This window comes from Phascolarctos cinereus, unplaced genomic scaffold, assembly GCF_003287225.1.
Source record: "Phascolarctos cinereus isolate Bilbo 61053 unplaced genomic scaffold, phaCin_HiC Scaffold_726;HRSCAF=1367, whole genome shotgun sequence".
NCBI lineage: Eukaryota > Metazoa > Chordata > Mammalia > Diprotodontia > Phascolarctidae > Phascolarctos > Phascolarctos cinereus.
The window spans coordinates 55,961,389-55,980,433 of record NW_027556098.1 but is presented as its reverse complement, the minus strand read 5'-3'; the positions used below and the strand labels follow the sequence as shown (position 1 = coordinate 55,980,433).

Here is a 19,045-nt window from a genome sequence, read left to right as displayed (position 1 = left end):
CTAGGCTCTTTTTTTGATCATGGCTTTCAGATAGTCCAATAATTTTTAAATTATCTCTCCTGGATCTATTTTACAGGTCAGTTGGTTTTCCAATGAGATATTTCACATTCTCTTCTACTTTTTCATTCTTTTGGATTTGTTTTACAGTGTGTTGATTTCTCATAAAGTCACTAGCTTCCAATTGCCCTATTCTAATTTTTAAGGAAGTATTTTCTTCAGTAGTCTTTTAGACTTCCTTTTCCATTTGGCCAATTTTTTTTTTAGAGCATTCTTCTCCTCATTGGCTTTTTGGACCTCTTTTGCCATTTGGGTTAGGCTGTTTTTTAAGGTGTTATTTTCTTCCGTATTTTTTTGGGTCTCCTTTAGCAAGCTGTTGACTTGTTTTTTGTGATTTTCTTGCATCACTCTCATTTCTCTTCCCAGTTTTTCCTCTACTTCTCTTACTTGCTTCTCAAAATCCCTTTTGAGCTCTTCCAAGGCCTGGGACTGATTCATATTTTTCTTGGAGGCTTTGGATGTAGGAGCTCTGACTTTGTTGTCTTCTTCTGGTTGTATATTTTGATCTTCTTTGTCACCAAAGTAAGATAATATAGTCTGACTCTTTTTGTGCTGCTTGCTCATGATTCCTGCCAATTACTTGAGTTTTAAACTCTTTGTTAAGGTAAGAGTCTGTTTCCAATGTGGAGAATGTACTGTCACAAGCTTTGGGGGTTTATATAGCTGTTTTCAGAGATACTTGTAGGGACCCATAAATTTTCAGTTCTTGCAAGGTGGTATGATAAGGGGCGAGGTGTTTACTCCTTTCCTGGCCTGTGCTGTGGTCTATTAGTGACCACAAGCACTCCTTTCTGCCATGGAACTGTGAGGAAGGTTTCCTGTCCACAGCCACTACAAGCTCCACTCCTCCTTACCCCAGAACCCCCGTCCAGAACTGTGACCCAGATCCAAGCATGGGCAAAGCAAGAGATTCCTGCCTCAGCACCAGCAGAGAGATCCCTGCAATCCCTCTCTGATCAGCCACTCAATTCCCCCTCAGTCTGTGGGCCAGAAGCTCAGAAAGCAGCTGCCCACCCCAGGGTCATGCTCTTGGGGAATGGAGCTGAGATCCCACCTTCCTCTCTCAGCACTGCAGAAACAGACTTTTCCCACTGACCTTCTAGGTTGTCTTTGGTATTCGTGGATTGAGGACTCTGGAAACTGCCAGAGCTGCCTGTGATTCAGTCCTCTGAGGCCTGCTCCAGGTTTGCTGTGGCCTGTGCACCCATGCTGCGCTGCGCTCTGCTCCCAGCCCGGTGAAATATACCTTTCTGATCAATCATCCAGGTTGTCTTGGGCTGGAAATTTGTTTTACTCTGTCTTTTTGTGGGTTAAGCTGCCTTAGAATTTGTTTAGAGCCATTTGGGGGAGAGCTCAAGCAAGTTGCTGCTTTCACTCCGCCATCTTCTGATCCAACCATTCTGGAGAGCAATTTGGAACTATGCCCAAAGGGCTACAAATCTGTGCACACCCTTTGATCCAGCAATATCACTGCTAGGTCTGTATCCCAAAGAGATCATAAAAATGGGAAAAGATCCCACATGTTCAAAAATATTTATAGCAGCTCTTTTTGTGATGGCAAGAATTAGAAATTGAGGGGATGCCCATCAATTGGGGAATGGCTGAACAAGTTGTGGTATATGAATGTAATGGAATACTATTATTCCATAAGAAAACATGAGCAGGCAGATTTCAGAAAAACCCAGAAAGACTTGCATGAACTGATGTTGAGTGAAGTGAGCAGAACCAGGAAAACAACATACCCAGTAACAGCAACACTATTGACCAACTTTGATAGACTTAGCTCTTCTCAGCAATGCAATGATCTAAGACAATTCCAAAAGATCCATGATGGAAAATGCTATCCACATCCAGAGAAAGAACTATGCAGTATGAATGCAGATCAAAGCATACTATTTTTTTTGGGGGGGGGTGTTTCTTTCTTGTGGTTTTTCCCCTTTGGTTCTAATTCTTTACAACATGAGTAATGTGGAAATACGTTTAATATGATTGTACATGTATAGCTTATATCAGACTGCATGCTGTCTTGGGTAGGAGGGAGGGGAAGAAAACTCAAAATCTTATAAAAATGAATGTTGAAAACTATAAATAAATGCTTTAAAAAAAAATAAAAGAAAAAAGAAAAAAAACCTAGTAGCCAAGACAGCAGAGTGGCCAGGAGGAGGGAGTGGTCAGTAGTGTCAAAAGCTCTAGAGAGATCAAGTGGAATGAGCCCTGAAAAAATACATTTGGATTTAATAGCTAAAGGTTCATTGGTAACTTTGCATGGAGCAATTTCTATCAAATAGTAAGGTCAGACACCAGATTCCAAGGGTTTGTTAAATGAGTGGAAGGTTAAGAAATGGACGTAATTAGTACAGATGACCCACGATGACAGCTTGAGGGGATAGCTGCAGAATCAAGTGATTTTTTTTAAAAGATAAAAGGTAGTTTGAGCATGCTTATAGTTATAGGCGAAGAAGTCAGTGAATAAGATTTAAATGTAAGAAAACAGAAAGAATGATTTAGGTGGTGTCTTAAGTGCTTTGTTTGGGTCTTCTGGAATAATTGAAAAGGGGAACTGACCAGATTCTCTTGTCCATATTATTTCCTATGTTTAGCAGCAACTGTTGTCTAAATGAGAAATACTGTGACATGCTAGTGACCTATACCTGAGAGAAAAGAATATCTTACACACTGAGTTATATATCTTAATGAGGTTTTATCCAAAGATATTCCTTGTAGTTAGCAAAGAATGTCTGAAAAGTAATGGCTGTTGTTTCCTGGGTCTAAGTTTTGATGAGCATCTCCACCAGCCATCTAAGCAACACAGGGACCTTTGATTTCAGATCAGCCCATTGGAAAAAAAAACAACTCCTATTAGATGGCTCATAGGAATTACAGCACCATAAAAAGTGGAGGGAGATAGTATCAAGGAGGGGCTCACCAGCTTTCCTTTTCTATATGGGAAAGGTCTCATCCCTGATACTCATCACTGATGTTTCAGTTTTCTTGTTCCCAGAAACTCAAGGGCAAGTGATTAGAGAGATGGGATGCCAAGCATAAGAAGAGAACACTCATCTTTCTTATCTCTGGTCAGGAGGTATAAATCTTTTATCTTTATAAATCTTTTATCAAACAAGGATTCTATAAAAAAAATTAGCCCATTTGGACTGAGAAGAGCATTAGCTATGAAATTATAACTGTTAGAAACAGGAATGAGCTTCTTAGCAGTCGGGGGTATGAGGCAAAATAGTGAAATCTGTAAAGATAAGCAGAAAGACATCTCTTTAATAAGAACTAGAGTTCTTTTATCTCTAAATATCATAACCACTAGGGCCTGTGCTTAAGCAGTTGCAAATATCACTTGATATATTTCCTAGCAAGAAATATCAATTTATCCAAAAGGAAAGGGGAATTTTTAATACTACAAATGTTAAGGAACATCATATTATTTTATATGTGTGTGTGTGTGTTATAAACATATACAGTAACTATAAATCAGAAATTATGGAATACATTGCAGCCATCCCTGAAGGCATGGAATCAAGACAGTGTGGAAGGATAAGCCTTTGCAAAGAAATAAAAATGCCAGCTCTTCATCAGAGAAGAGAAGGAAGAAAGAAAAGGGGATAATGAAAAGAAGTATCAAAGTGTAGAATAAGGAAGAGGAGGGGAACTTGAGACAGATAGCCTCAATTTTCTCAGTAAAGCAGGAAGTGAAATCAACTATCATCTTTATGATGATGATTCCCAAATGTGTCACTAACCTGTATGATGCTTCCAAATTCCAGATTCATATTGTCTACTGTCTCCTTTATATATCCATTAGTACCTCAATCACTGTGTATCCAAAAATATCCTTCTCCCCCCCAAAAATAAACTGCTTCCCCTCCTCTTGATGTCCTTACCATTTCTGCCACCAGAAACACATCCATCTCTTTCTCTTGATTCCTACTTACACCCCACTTCAAGTTCTCATTTTTAGAGCATTACAATATCCCTCCTGCAGGTTTCTCTGACTCCAGCATCCCATTGACACTGCTAGCACACTGCTGCCATTGTAAATTTTTTAAGAGTATCACTCTGTGCCACTCATTTGCTCAAAAACCATCCATGATTTCCCATTATCTACCAGACAAAGTCTAGAAGACTCAACCTCACATTTAAGATTCTCTATATTTATCAACTGCCCCCCAAAAAAGATATGGCCCTACCCTATCTTTTTAGCCTTCTGTCCTATGACTTTTCACCTACTCTATGTTACAGCTAATTGGGTTTTCTCGACTCTGGATGTTCCTTCCAACTGGAATGTACTCCCCTTTGCCCAATCAACACCTGTCCAATTAATTCTTCAAGAACCAGCCCAAGCATTAGGTCTTCCCTATGAAGAGGGAGCTAAGAGAGGAAAGCTGTACCAGGAGTCAGGCAGACCTGAGTCCAAATCTAGCTTCAGAGACACTTGTTAGATGTGTGATTATGGGTAAACCTATCTGCCTCAATTTCCTCATCTGTACAATGAGGAGAATGATAAAAAGTCAAGGGATGACAATATTATAGTGTGGCCAACGGTGCATATGCTGGAGTGAAGCTAAGTAAAATAGTACTAACTGATAACACAAGGACGATGGTGCACACTCATACATTCAATAAATAAAATTGAATGAATATTCAATGAGGCACCTACTGTGTACAGAATGCTAAACCAAGGTCTAAGAAAAAGAGAAAGAGAGAGAGAACAACAAAAATCCCTCCTACCTCATGGGTCGTAAGACTGTGGGACTTGGAGTCAGGAGGCCTTGGTTACAGTCCAGCTAGCTGTGGGCAAGTCACTTAGAACTACAAAGTCTCAGTTTCATCACCTGTAAAGTAGGAATAATCATACTGTATTAAATAGTTCACAGATTTGTTTTATTATGAAGAAAGTATTTTGTAAACTTTAAAGCCCTAAACATGCTATTATTATTATTCTCTAGTAATGAAGATATAACATTACATGCACAAAAATTTATAATTATAATACATATTGCATATATTATATTACATATTCCATGTATTATGTATTATAAAAATAATACCTTATCGATGCGTAAGTGAGATACAGGTAGTGCTATTTGATGTCTGAGGGAAAGGTCATGACTAAGTGGAAAGAATCAGAAAAGGGCTCATAAAGAAAGTGATATTTAAGTTGGGTTTTAAAGGATGATAGGGGTTCAGTAGGCAAGGGAAGGATATCAGAACATAAGGTAGTCTACACATTGTACTCCATGATCTACATGAACTCAAGGTCAAAGCCAGGATGTTAGTGGGTTAAAGCCTCCGGGTAGGTTTTTTGTAGCTCACTGGAATGTACTAAACAACATAAGGAAAGGTATTCCCTCTACTAATTACACAAAATTCACCTGCTAAGTTTTGCTACTGACATTACAATTCACCCCTCAAATACCACAAATTGATATGGCAAATATCATTTGTACTCCTTGTGTTTTAAAACCGTTGTCTGTGCTGCTCACTTTAATATTCTCTGCTGAACAAAAACATTTTAATATTCTCAGAATAAAGGGTTTTTTTTTAATGCCAAACAATTCATATAGCTTACTACTTAAAATGCAGAGTAGAAGGCAATGAGCCACATGCCTATTTGCCCAGGGAAACCACTTTATCCTGAAATAGAAAAGAGCACTAATATAATTTGTTTTATTGCCAGTAACCTTCCTTGAGGAAGCAATGACTAGTTTTTAAAAGTCTCACAGAGTCTTTAATTTTTTTGTATTTATTTACAAGAACAAGTTCCTTTAGAGACAAATCACTTAGATAACCATCTTTTCCTTCTAGTGTGATTTTTATTATCCATTTATTATTCAGCTGAAAAATATTAATATGGTTTCATTTAAAACAAATTGTTTTAATCAACTTACAAGATAACACCAAGAAACAACTAGTGTATACAGATAAGCAAACATAAACATAGACAAAAGAGAATATCTGCCTCTAATATTTATTAACTATGTGACCTTGGTTAAGTCACAATCTCCCTGGGTCTCAGTTTCCTCATTTATAAAATGAGGGGAAAGAAATAGATGGCCACTTCGGTTTCTCTCAGCTAAAGACAAATAATTGATACTAAAATAATTCATAATCTGCCATATTGCTCTACTGTCTTGCCAAAGAATTGTGAGGTGTTTCCTATCAATTATGGATTACATTCAACAATGGAGAGGAAAAGAAGCACAAATAATTCAAAAATGGCTTTGATTTTTTTTGTTTCTTTTATTTTTGTGCTTATTTAATTGTGGCCATATCTGATGTTCTAGGAATTCTTTTCCAACAAATTAATGAAGCCAAATTGAAATTTTCCTGTAAAAGAACATGTTGATGAATTTCCTATAGAACTTAAGTTTTTAACCTTCTGGGTGCTATCCTTCTCATAATGTTTTTAAACAACTGAAGGAAATGCTAAATTTGAGGGAGAGGTTATAGGAGAAATTTTTTTTTCTACATTAGTTTCTGGACCCCCTGAAATCTACCCACAGATCCCTTCTGTGGCCAATACAAGGTTGCCTCTATCAGTATCATTTTTGCAACATCACCATTAACACACTATAACTATAAAACCCAACTGTAAAGTTGCAATTCTCTGTGGCAAAATCATTCCACCAACTGCCCATTTATAAACACTGTGCCCACAAAATGGCCTCAAGTACTTCATTCTGTCTAAGACATTCTCACAAAGCAATGATATGGAAGTGTAAATTTCTATCTCCTAGCAGCAGACCTAAAGCTTGGAGTGGATGTGGGTTTGCATCTGGCCTTAGACATACACTTAGCAGTGACTACAGGTGAGTTTTTTGCTTAACTCTTCTCAAGGCTCAGTTTCCTCATCTGTAAAATGAGTAACACTTCCAGGTCTTGCCTCCCAGAATTGCTGAATGGGGATCAAAAGACATAATGTATATGAAATGTTTTGTAAAACTTTAAAACACTAATGTTCAAAAATTATTATAAAGTACATCCATGCATACATATATACATATGCACACAGAATATATATATACATACGGACTAGAGCAGCTGTTAGGAGATAAACAAAGGGTCTTTTGGGAACTACTCTACAGGAAATAATGCGGCTCTGGATGACAGTCAACTTGTAAATAAAAAAGAAAGTCAAGCTTCTGGGCTAATGATAGAGAAAAAGCATGAATTGATTTGGTAGAAGCCGGGGACCAATGAAGACAAAGAAGTCTGGTGGCCTACTATGGGAAACAGCCTACAGTAGAAATAGAAGTAAATTAGGAAAGCAAAGAATGTAGGCCTCTTAGACACCCAAGGAAAGCAGCCTCTGAAACAAATGAAAAGAACAAATAAAAAAAAGAAAAAGAAAAGAACAAATGATAGGGAGAAGAACAACAAATTTCTCATCTGAAGATTTGGGCTCAAAACGTGGTATTATTTGTATGACCTTATGAAAGCTGCTTCACTTCAAAATAACAACAAAAAAAAGCATTAAATGAAAGAATAACAAGAGAGAGAGAGAGAGAGAGAGAGAGAGAGAGAGAGAGAGAGAGAGAGAGAGAGAGAGAGAGAAAGAAAGAACAAGAACAATGATCTCTTCACATGGAAAACCTCACAGAAGACAAAAGAGATAAACAAACAAAAAAGAGGCCCTAATGTAATAAATAACACAGGGAAGGAATCTTGAAAAGAAAGGATTAATACTGCACTAACAAAAATGAGACCTCCAGAAATAAGAAGTGAATTACAACACCCTTTACAGGAGGAGCATTAAAGGAAGATGTAGAGAAACTAGAATATCTTCAATTTTAAAGGCAAGCCAGAGAATTAAGCATTTACAACAGATAATGGGAAAATATTAATAGAGCAATAATACTCTGAAAAAGAGAGTGGCAGAAATTGAATCCATAGATATAGTACAACCCCCACCCCACAAAAAAAACCCTATCAGAAATAAAAACAAAAAATTACCAAAATATTTGGCATCTTTACAAACCAAAACAACAGGCCCTTAATAAATCTCTATAAGAAAATTTAGGAATAGTTCCCTTACCCCACCCCCAAAAAAATTACAATTAAAGAGCTTGACTACTCCATTTCAAGAACTCACTCAAGAAAATCTTCCAGAAGTATTGGGAAAACAGGGCATAGTGCAGATGAAAATAGTCCATAGGGCACTGTCAAGCTTAACTCACTCAGGACTAGAGTCAACAAGTTGAAACTCTTCAATTTCACCAATAACAACATGAATTGTAAAAGCTACCAGGAGAAGGCAGTTTAGCTATGGAGGCATTCCAGTTTAAAATGAGTAGGCCCCTAATCTATAATGATAGAAAAGACTCCTCACTAAGCCCAATTCCTCTTTTTGTGCCCTGATCATATCTCCTCTGAAAGGTCATTTGTCAGTCATGCCCTGTATTCTTCAATCTTTCCCTATCACTGGACGTTTCATGATCCTTATAAACCCAGTTTGAAGGGATAATAGGATCAAGTGTTCATTCCCTATTTCTTTTTCCTTTCACAGATTAACACATTTCTAGAAAAAAAGCTCTCTATATTCATTAACTGTACTCCCTCTCTTCTCATATATTTCTGAAAAATGAGATTCTGATAACTAAAATGGGAAGAGGTGTCAGAGGGTAGATAAATGATAGACCAATATCTCTGATAAATATTGCAGAAATACTGAATTAAATATATCAAAGAGAGGACAACCTCCAAATTATAAAGATTAGACACTATGACCAGTTTGAATTTATACCAGGAATAGAGGACTGATTCAATTTGGGAAAATTATAAAATTATAGAACATATTAGTAAGAGAACTAATAAAAATCACAGATTATTCAATAATAGCTAACATTTATATGTAGCTTACTATGCGCCAGGTAGTATGCTAAGTGCCTCATAATTACTATCTCATTTGATCAAGAAATATAAATAGAACTTCCCTTAATACAGTGAGCAATACTTGTCTAAAACAAGAGCCCATCCATACAAAATAAATGTTAGAGGTCTTTCCAGTAAAATCAGGGGTAATGCCACTATGTACATTGTCACTACTATTATTTGATGTAATTGCAGAAATAGTAGCTATCGCAACATCACAAGAAAAAAATCAACACAGGGAATAAACACAGGCAAAAAGGGAACAAAATTATTACTTTACAGATGACATGATGGTTTTATTTAAACAGTGGTAGAGATTCACCTAACATTAAGAGAAATTCAAACATGAGTAAAATAGCAAGACATAAAATAAAACCACCAAAAGACCATCAGACTTTCCAAACATTACAAACTATTCTCATCAGAGATAGACATTACACTCAGAATTTCTACAAAATATCTGAGAGTTTCTTCAGACACACAAGGGAATTATATGAATATAACTATAAAACACTGCATTAAAAAAGGGTAACAAACAGAAAAGAATTACTCACAGACGGACCATGCTAATATAATAAAAATGACAATATGACTTAATACGACTTAAATTGGTTTAAGATTTAGTACCATACCAAGCAAACTACCCAATAATTACTTTATAGAACTAAGAAAAAGAAAAAGAAAGTTCACCTAGAGGACTAAGAGGTCAAGAATCTCAAGGAAAATAAAATTTTAAAAGTAGGAAAAGTTAAGGGAGCTTAGTAGTGCCAAATTCAAAACTGTACTACAAAGCAGTAATCATAATAACTATTTGGACAGACTGAAAACTGATCAATAGAAAATATAATGTACACAAGATTCAGAAAAACTTAATACAGTAGCATAGTATTCAATAAAATCAAATACAAAAACTCCTGGGTCAGTGACTCAGTATTTGAAAAAATACTGCTGGGAAAACCAAAAGGCAGAGAAATTAGGTATAGATGAATATGCTACAATAGATACATAACCCAGAAATAAAAGGTTATGTCATAAACAAATTAGAGAGAACAGAAGGTGATACCTTTCACAGGTATGGATGGGGCAAAGTTCTTGATCAAATAAGGAACAGAGTGAATCACAGAAAATGAAATGGATATTTTTCATGACATAAAACTTAAACGTTTAGCAAAAACAAAAGCAATTCAATTAGAATTAGAAGGAAAAGAGTTAACTTGGAAAAAAAATCTTTGCAGCAATTCCTCTGATGAAGGTCTGACAGCCACGATATATAGGAAATTGATTCAAATATTTAGGAGCAAATGCCAACCAATAATTGGTCAAAGGACATAAGCAGCCAGTTTTCAAGGGAAGAAATCTAATCTATCAACAACCATATGAAAATATGCTGCAAATCAATAATTGTAAGAAAAATAGAAGTTACAATAACAGAGACTTCATCTCACACTGGTCCAACCAGATTGGCAAACATGACAAAAGATGAAAATTACAACTGTTGGAGGGGCTGTGTGTGAATAATACTCTAAGGAGCTGTTGGCAGAATTGTGAATTGGACCTATAATCACAAAAGCAATTTAGAATTGTATAGAAAACGTCACTAAACTATGCATATACCCTTTGACCCACTAATAACCTACTAGGAATATACCCCAAAGAGATCACATGTAGACAAAACGTGTTCATTTACTCAAAAATAATTATTTTGCTGTTGTTCGGTCATTTCTGTTCTGTCCGACAATTCATGACTCCATTTTGGGTTTTCTTGGCAAAGATCCTAGAGTGGTTTGCCATTTCCTTCTCTATTGGATCCATTTTGTTAGGCAATCAGAGGTTAAGTGACTTGCTCAGGGTCACACAGCTAGGAAATATCTGAGGCTGGATTTGAACTCAGGTCTTCCTGACTCCAGGCCCAGTGCTCTCTCTACCAAGCCTCAGCTGCCTCTAAAAATAGTTATAGTACCACTCTATATTGTAGCAAAGGAGTAGAAACAAAGTGGGTGCACATTAACTACGGAATGGATGAACAAATTATATTATACAAATACTAATTCATTTAATGCATCCCCTCAAATATTCATGCTGACCAATTAGAAACTCATGCCAAAACTGCAAGGATGCTTCAATATTAGAAAAAAAAATGAGTTACATAAATAATAAAAATTGTACAATTATGTCAAATCACAGAAAAAGTCTTCAACAAAATACATTTACATTCAAACACTTAGAAGTACAGGAATGAAAGTACCAAATCCTTAGGCAAAACCGAAGTACCTGCTGATGCAGTTGGGTCATGAAAATGATAAGTCACATTACTACCCAAACTACAAATTTTGATGCTGTATACATCAATCAGTTTATTCACAGATGTAGACAAAATAACATCCAAATGAAATAATAAAAAATAAAGACTATTAAGGGATATAATGGAAAAAGGCACTCAGTAATACCAAAGTTCAATTTATGTAATAAAGCAGTAATTATCAAAACAATCTGATACTACAATTAAAAAAGAGAGACTAACACAGATTAAATAACACTCAGAAACAAATCTGCAGAGAGTCTTGTGTTTCCTAAATGCAAGAATACACACCACTAAGAAAAAGGACTTTTTATATTATTGAAAAGATAGGGACTGGATCTGTAAATTCATTTCTACAGGTAGCTCTCAATGAGGAACTCCCCGCTAGTAATGCACATTGGCACTTTCTTTCCAATTTATAGGATCTGAAAGTTGTTTGGATTATTGAGAGGTTAAATTACTTGCTCAGGATACCTCAGCAACTATGTGTCAGAGAAGGAATTTGAAAACTGGTCTTTTTGGTTCCAAGACAAGCTTTCTATCATATGTCATACTTTCTCTATATGGCAAGAACTAGAAGGAATATTGGAAAGCAGTTTGGGGTTATTACAAAAATCCCAACTGGATAAATAACCTCAATACACACACACACACACACACAATCACACAATCACACCTTACTTTAACTAGAGAAGAGTCAGAGGCTCTGGTAGTAGAGGACTTCAACGTTTCTCTCTCAAGGGCTGGGCAAATCTAATAAAAAGATTAATAAAAAGGAATATATAGAAGTGAATTTTTGGAGAAGTTGAGAGCTGACAGTCTCATGGTATCTTCTAAACAGAACACTACATAAACACAAGAGGGAAAAGGCTATAGAACTGACAAAGAAAACTAAAAACCTAAAAGACTTAACAAAGTTAGTAAACCTTTTGCTAACCTGATTAACCCCATGACCTTTTTACAAGTGAATAAATGCACTTTTATGAGATGTGATTGCAGAGTGGCAGCTAGGCAGCGCAGTGGGTAAACCATGAGGCCTTCAAATCTGGCCTTAGACACATACTAGCTGTGTGACCCTGGGCAAGTCACTTCACTCTGTTTGACTCAGTTTCTTCATCTGTAAAATGAGCTGGATAAGGAAATGGCAAGTAAATCCAGTATCCTTGCCAAGATAACTCTAAGACGGAGGCACAAAAAGTCAAACAGGACTGAAATGACTGAACAACAAAAACAACAGTTGCAGAGTGGGAAGGTAAGGGAGCAGATAAGGGACTGGAGAAGCTGCAGGAGAATGAGAGAAATAACAGAAGGGAGGGATTCAGCTTGGGGTCTCAACCCAAAAGTGGGGGAGTGGTTACCGCAGAAGAGTATTCTTATTGGAGAAGTATATGCCAGAAATCAATCAACCTAGAAGTATTTATTTAATGCCTATGTGCTAGGCACTGGGAATAAAAGGTACAAATAATTAAATATTATCTACCCACAAGGAACTTCCATCCTAATGAGAAAGACTACAAGTACATATATAAATATATACTGCATAAAAATAAAGTGAATAAATATAAATACATGCAAAGTAATTACATTCAAGTTTAATATGGGAATGAAGGCCACCTTTTCTGAGAGTGCCTTAATGGGCAACATCAAGGCTGGGGGAACATGGCCCCAGAGAAAAGGATCACAGAGAAGGCAAAATAAAGACTGCCCAATTTAGGACACAGGGTAATCTCTACCACTTCGAGTTCCTTCTGTCCAACATTATTTCCCTCACAAAGGGTCTAGGATGAGAATCAGAGAAAACATCAGAATATGCTAGCAGAGAGGAGACAAGGAAGAAAATGAAGCAAAGAAAGCTTCTTAGAACAAAGTGCAGTAAAAAGAAAACTAACAAACACAGGAAGTTGGAGAAGAGTGGAGATTTTTAACTAGATGCTTAACTGAGAAGGGAATGATAAAGGACCAAAGAAAAGGATAGATTAAAAAAAAGAAATCAATTAAGTTAGGTAAAACTCCCCCAAACCACAGAAACAGTAGGCAAAGAGGAGCAGGGGAGGAAAGCTTGTGGGGATATCAAAGCAATTTAAGTTAATAACTGGGGCAAAGTATTGACAAAGAGAAAGGAGATATGAAAATCAATCAATCAATAAACATAGGACATTAATAGACTAATACGTGAAATCTAATCTAATAATATGAAAGAGAATGGACCAACTAAATCTGCTATTTACAAAAAGCACATCTAAAGGGCAAAGAAACATAGAATCAAAATGACACTGGAACAAAATTTACTACACAAGATACAAATAAAAAAGCAAATTGCAAGCATATTAACAAAGTAAAAGTAAAATTCACAATGTCAGTAATTAAACAAGGAAATAACATTATGTATGCTTAACAAAATCAAAGACAACAAACCAATATTATTATTAAACACACGTAACAAACTTCATAGCATCTAAATTCTTTTTTGAAATTAAGTGAATTGTACAAAGATACAGTTAGTAACAGAGTAGTTAGTAGGTGCCCTTAAAGTTCCTCTCTCAGAAATGTAAACAAAAAGGAAAATAGAAAATTAAACAAACTGCTGACAAATTTAAATCTAAAAGATTTATGACACCTTCTGAATGGGACCTTTAAAGACTAAACATATTTGTCAGCACCACTTGGCGCTTAAAAAAAAAAAAAACAAAAAACAAACTGGCCACGTACTAGGGAAAGAGAAAATGCAAAGAAATGTTATCTTTTAGTGTTTCTTAAAGAAAAAAAAATACACATTCCTTGGCCCAGCAGTCAAGGCCCTCTATGATCTGGCCCCAAACCATCTCCTAATCTATTTACTACTCCTCCCTATTGAATGATATGTGCTTTTGTTAAATTGAATGGCAGAGTTTAAATACTACCCAAAGGTTGGTCTCCAGGTGATGAATTTTTTTAAAAAAATTAATTTATTTTTAGTTTTCAATATTTACTTCCATAAGAGTTTGAGTTTTAAATTTTTCCTCCCTTTCTCTCCTCCTCCCTCCCTAAGATGGCATGCAATCTGAGATAGGCTCTACTTACACATTCATATTAAACATATTTTCACATTAGTCATGATGTAAAGAATTAGAACTAATGGGAAGAACCAAGAGAATGAAGCAATAAAAGAAAACGATGAAAGAAAAGGAGAGCAAATAGTATGCTTCCATCTGCATTCAGACTCCACAGTTCTTTCTCTGGATGTGGATAGCATTTTCCATCGTGAGTCTCATGGAGTTATTTTAGATCCTTACATTGCTGAGAAGAGCCAAGTCTAGGTAATGAACTTTTCTGCCACAGGAATTCATGAAATGCAAATGTGTATGATCTTTGATGGCAGAGAGGCACAGTAGTTTAAGTTACTGAACTTCCAAAATATCAAAATATGAACATGTATATGTCTGAGGCAGTTATTTCCAATGTCAGTGTTTATACAAATGCTTAGTCAAAACAACACTATTTTCCTTTAGTCAGGGTCTTAATTTTTAGTTGAAGGATGGAACCTATAATGAACTTGTCTACTACAGAGTTAACTTAGTTTGCTCAAAACCAAACAAGAGGCTCAAGTTCAAAAATTATGTACCTGGATTATGTACTCTGGATTAGTCTAAAGTACATAGCCTGTGAATAGGACTGGTTTTCCCTTTTATCTCTTCAGCCTTTCTTTCAGACCCTTTCTCTTTCCTTCTGATCCTTTTACACTCTGATCTTCTACTACAAATTTAATAACATCAATTGGGTCCAACTAGAAGGGTCAGAACTTCCTTATCTGCCATAGCAGACCTCCTAAAAATCCCACAGTATTTCCCAGTTGTCCCCAGACACGATCTCCCCCATCGTCTTGCATCAACCTACTACTCTTAAGTCACAGACTCAAAGAAATGTTACAACTGGCCTAGTTGGACCTTAAAGATCATCTAATCCTTATTTTACAACTCGAATGGACTTTGTTCAGTTCTCATCTGTCTCGAACTCTGAAAGCACTAATAAATGATCATTGTCTTCTCCTAGATACACACTCTCTCTCTCTTTTCAGTCCTCTTACACTTTACTTCCTTCCCTCTGTGTACAGACAGCTCTCTCTTTACCTGGGGACCTCTATGGACCTGGGGAAGGGAAGGAAGGAACGAGAGAGGGATGGAGGCAAGAAGGGGGCCTTGCACCTATGGAGGGAGGGAGCTGGAAGGCACATGGCCAGGGACAGAGAAGTGGAGGCAAGAGGAGGACCTGAGGGGGCCAGAGTCAGCCATGTAAGGGGGAAGCATGTAAGGGCTGGACACTGACAGGAGAGGACAGGGATAGGCTTGATACCCAAGGGCCAACAGACCGATGGCAGACACAGCAGCAGGAGTACAGAGTGGGACAAAAGTTTTCCCTAGCAGTGCTGGAGGTCTCAAGCCTAGCCCCCAACCCAGCTGCAGGGCTGGTCTTCTGCTTTCACTTGGAGGGTATTTTTTTGGTGGGGGGGGAGGAGAGGGTAGGATGCTGAGGAGTGCCACTAATTGGTGTGGCAGGTGCAGAGACAGCAAGCACAGTATTATATAGGAAAGTTAACACAGGTATTTTTAAAGAATTCTTTACTAAAAGTCAACTTTTGCCTAAAAAGTGAGAACTATCTGCACTTCTCTACTCAACAACTCGGCCACACTTACTCTGGGATAAGTCTTGAAGAAAGCAGAGGTGGAGCGTCCTGTTTGAGGGATGGCAAGAAGGCCAGTGACACTTTCTCCTCTTCCCTAAATTTCACTGGCTGCCTCTTACTTCAAGAATCAAATTCAACTCCTCTGTTGGGTACTTAAAGCCTTCACAACCAGGCCCTTGCCTATACATCTTCTTCCAGTAAACTATGAGAAAATTATACTGGCTTTCCTATTCTTCCTCTTAAATGATTCCACTTTCTCCCACCATGCTTTGCACTGGTCATATACTTCCTTCTCACACATCTCAGAATCTCTAGCTTCTTTTCAACATTCAGCTCAAAATGCCAACTTCTGTTATTACTCAGTAGTTTTTTTAGTCTTGTCCAACTCTTTGTGACCCCATTTGGGGTTTCTTGGCAAAGATAGAGGACTGGTTTGCCATTTCCTGCTCCAGCTCATTTTACATATGAGGAAATTGAGGTAAACAGGGTGAAGTGACTTGCCCAAGGTCACACGGCTAGGAAGTGTCTGCGGCTGGATTTGAACTCACAAAGATGAGTCTTCCTGATTCCAGGCCACCTAATTGCCAACTTCTACATGAAACTTTTTCTGATCTCTCCAGCTGAAGTGTCTCCCCCACAAAACAAAACAAAAACAAAGAAACCCACACGCACTCTGTATTTATTTTAGATGCTGCCTCTACAGCTAGATTATAAGCTCCTTGAAGGCAGGAATTGTTTTACTCTTGTCTCTGCATCCCAGTGTCTGGAATATAGCAGGCTCCTTACATTTACTTATCATTTCAGAGGGAGAACAATTTAAATAGGATCATAGAATCATACATTTACAACTGAAAGGGACCTTTAGAGGCTATCAAGTCCAACCCCCTTCATTTTACAGATGAGGAAACTAAGGCTGAGAGAAATTAAGTGATCTGCCCTAGGTCATACAGTCAGAAAGTGATTAAGGCAGGATTCAAACTCAGGTCTTCTTGACTCTAAATGGGCTCTCTATACATTGCTATCTATCTAAATTGCTGATCTGCCCTCATTCTATTCAGCCTGTGGGAGATTAGAGCCTGCTATTAGCTCAATCCCAGGTCTCAGGTTCCCACATGCCTCTTATAATGCATCTAGCTGAGGGTTAACCTGCAACATTGTCTCTGTTATATGGCTGCACAGGTTAGCAAAGCTAATGAATGAAACAGTCTTACCCAATCTTCTTTCCAAGGATTTCTGGTTAGCTAGAAGCACCCTGACAAGTAAGCTTTGATTTGGCACCTTCTCTTGACTTTATGGGGGTGGGGGGAAGGGCAATAAGCATTTACATAGCACCTACTATGTGCCAGGCACTATGCTAAGCACTTTACTATCTTATTTGATCCTTACAACTGGCCTTACTAGGATTTCTGGTTACCTAGAAGTACCCTACTGAGTAAACTTTGACTTGGCACCCTTCTCTTACCTTATGGGGGTAGGGGAAAGGGACTAAATACATACATACATACATATACACACACACACACACACACACACACCACACACACACACATATATACACACACATATACACACACACACATATATATATTTTGTTGTTGTTATACACACACACACACACACACACTATGTACCAGGTATCATGTTAAGCACTTTACGAATATTATCTCAATTGATCTTCACAACAACCCTTGAGGTAAGTGCTGTTATTGTCTCCTTTTTACAGTTAAGGAAACTGAGGCAAACAGTGGTTAAGTGACTTGCCCAGGATCACATGGCTAGTAAGGAGGCTGCATTCAAACTCAGGTCTTCCTGACTGCAGTCTCAGTGCTTTATCCATTGTGTCACCTAGCTGCCTTAGAGGGTGAAGCAGAAAGAAGGAACAGTAATATGGTGATTACTGATTACCCTCTAATAACATACTTATCTGCAAAGCCTGTTTGAAGAGTGATCCCCCCCCCCTTAATCATCAGTTTTCCTGCCACCTAAATCATTTTACCTGTTTTTATTTTATTCTACTTGAGGACAAGTCCTAGTTCTTCCTCTCCTGAGAAGCTTAGTTGAATGTAGTGAAAATAAAATTTACATTCAATTGTTTCCATAGCAACCAACCATCTCAGATCCATCTGTTCTCTATTATAGAATCGGATAGGATTGCCTACTTTTAAAGAAAAGCTTTTAAAAAAAAACAAACTTTTTTGTGTCCTGGATCCCTGGGCCGCTGCCTATGGACTCCTCAGAATAATAATTTTAAATGCAAAAAATACATCGGATTACAAAGGAAACTAATTATATTAAAATTCTATTATTGAAATATTTTTTAAAACAGTTCACAGACTCCAATTTAAGAACTCCAGTTTAAAAGAAAGTTCCTGGCTGCAGGTTCCCCACCTCTGCCCTAGGCCTTTCCTAGCTACAACTGTACTTTACAGATTCAAGGGAGTTTTAAAGGTAATTTTGACTATATTTTCTCCTTTACCCAAAGAATTTAGAACCTAAGCCTCTTGTGAGACATAATTTTCTCATAGTAGGCTTCTTTAAAGAAAGAGTTTCCAGAATAACAGAGTTTCATTCACAGGGTCATAGATTTAGAAGCCATCTAATCTAATCCCCTTCTTTTATAGATGAAGAAGAGGTCTCAAGTGACTTGCTTAAGGTCACGTTGGTAGTAAGTCAGAAAGCTGAGATTTAAACTCAAGTCCTCTAACTCGGTCCTAGTGCTCTCTCTACTGTACCATGCAGGTTCCTCAGAAAACCCTCTCTGATTTCCCAGCCATCACTGTTTTTACAGAAAACCTGTCCCCCAAAAGCTTAGATTCTTTGACACCTGAACCTTCCATGCTCCAAGCAGCCCCACTAATTGGCACTTGCTTGACCATCAGAGGTAGGTAAGAAACTCACAATCTCTGCCTTTATGAACCCACATGGGAAATACAAGTTCTTTACGGACAGCGTTGAAAGGAAAATTCTTCATTTGGGCTTTCACTTTGATTAAGGAGGCTAAAGTGAATTAAAATGATTTATCATACACATGTCAAGATAGCAACACGTTGTTGGGCTGATCGCTGAAGATCGGCAATGGCTTCAAGGTGGGGATGATATATTATAGGTAACTTGAAGACAATTCAGAACGGTCCTCCTGGTCTGGGCCC

The 19,045-nt window shown here is 37.4% G+C and overlaps 1 long non-coding RNA gene across 2 annotated transcripts in view; it reads right to left on the bottom strand.

Moving 5' to 3' along the window:
* Positions 1-19,045, bottom strand: part of LOC110214932 (uncharacterized) — a 120,660-nt gene that overhangs the window by 64,309 nt on the left and 37,306 nt on the right. For both annotated transcript variants that reach the window (XR_013482866.1, XR_013482865.1), the window contains exon 3: positions 4,795-4,898. This is a non-coding gene — a long non-coding RNA (uncharacterized LOC110214932). The remainder of the gene's footprint in view (positions 1-4,794; positions 4,899-19,045) is intronic.